Raw genomic sequence first — 1836 nt, forward strand, 5'->3', positions numbered from 1 at the left:
GCTTCCCCACAGGAAAAGAAAAAAAATGTAATGCAGAGTCCCTCTCTGTGTTAGGCTCAGGATGGAATTTCCTCCCACAGCTTCTGTGGAAGACCAAGGTCATAAATTCTCCATGCCTTCCTGGCTCTCCTGCCTTGCCTTCCCAGCCTTCTTTCCTAGGGCCAGCCCATGCTTCCCAGGGCCAGGTTAAGCCAACCCAGATATTCAGGACTCTGTGCAATGGGACACGGTTGTGCTCCTCAGCACAGGTGATGAGAAGCCCCAGAGGACCCTTTTCCTTATCCTGCAGAGAAGCAGGAACCTCCCTCCTTGGCTGCAGCTCACTCACAGACAAAGAGGAGGTCCCAGGTAGTCCCTGCTGCTAAGACCTAGCTGTTTAGGTGAAGGGGTGGGTGGGTGGCCACAGCCCTCTCCTGGCCCCACGAGCCATCTGAGAGGGGACAGTCTGAGAGGACTTCAGCTGTGCGTACCTGGACAAACAAGACTGGTCCTATTTTCCCAACTTGTCATGAAAGATGTGCTGAAAAAGGAGTTTTTAATTTTTATTGCATACATATTGATGTCCCAACAGTTGGGGCATCACAAAGGTGAAAGACAGTTCTACTGGGTAAATACTATACTTTTAGTTCATTAAGTGAGATAGTTTCCTGGAGTAATGTGGACTGTGCAGCATCCCATATGGCCTGGGGAAGAGCAGAGGCATCTTCCATACTATGGTCCCTATACCAGGAAAGGCCTGTCCTGCTCAGTCCCCAGCTCTCCCAGTGGTACCAGCACATGTCCTTTCACAACATGGCTGACCTCCACCTTCCCTTGTGTTAGCAGGGTCAGAGCAGAGAGAGGGGCCTTTGAAGGGACTCCACAAAGATGCTGATTGAGTCTGAGCAATGGTTGTTGTACTGAGAAAGGACTCGGGCTCCTCCTGTGGGACCAAGGTTCAAGGGGCCAGGTCAGGTCAGGTATTATCCAAGGCACTCACTCTGCACAGTTATCCGGGGGAGGCACCTACTGAAAATGCTCTGAATATAATGCTTGTTTCTTTTTATTAACTGCATAGAAGCTTTAGAGATGCGTTCTGTTTCTTCTCCTCCTTGGAGCTGTGATACCTCGGTGCATTGCAGACACCAGAGCAAGCAGGCGGAGTAGAGTTCAGTTTGTAGCATGAGGTTTTGTACTAGCTCTGACCTGAAGCCAGCAGCCATAACATCTCCACGCCTCTGCCCCACTAGTGAAAAACAAGCAGCCTGAAGGAAGGGTATAAAAATAGCTCCTTCAGTAAAATCTATTTCCTCTGTGTTTAGTCGTGTGTCTTGAAATACATGGACTGTGGTGGGACAGGGGGAGTTGTTCTGTAGCGCTTGGCCCACTGAGCTAACAGGAAGGTCATCCTGAAAGAGCGACGGGAGCATGTAGATGGCTTGTGTCTTGTGTTTCCTCAGAGGCCAGACTAAATTTAGCAGATTCACAGATGGACATTGGACCGTAATCCATCTGGGATTGTGGAGGGAAGAGAGGTGTTTGCCTGAGGCTTTTTGGCTGTTTTACCAGCCACCATTCATTACTGTGTTCCTCATGGTTTTCTGCCTTGCTGAATATGCTGTGACTTACTGCCTAATCCTTTTCCCTGAAATGTTTAAAGTTTAAGCATGACGGAAAAAGAAACTGCTGGTTCTGGGCTCATGCCTAACATCTCTGCTAACTTAGTGTCAGACTGTGGTTAAACTTTTTGTAATAGCATCGTCACAAAGGCTAGACCTATAACTGATACTTGCAAGAATTGCAGTAACACAAATACTAATGATTGATGATTTTGGCTTCTCCAAAATGTTGCCTCCT

Source organism: Antrostomus carolinensis, unplaced genomic scaffold (assembly GCF_000700745.2).
Source record: "Antrostomus carolinensis isolate BGI_N321 unplaced genomic scaffold, ASM70074v2 scaffold1801, whole genome shotgun sequence".
Lineage (NCBI taxonomy): Eukaryota > Metazoa > Chordata > Aves > Caprimulgiformes > Caprimulgidae > Antrostomus > Antrostomus carolinensis.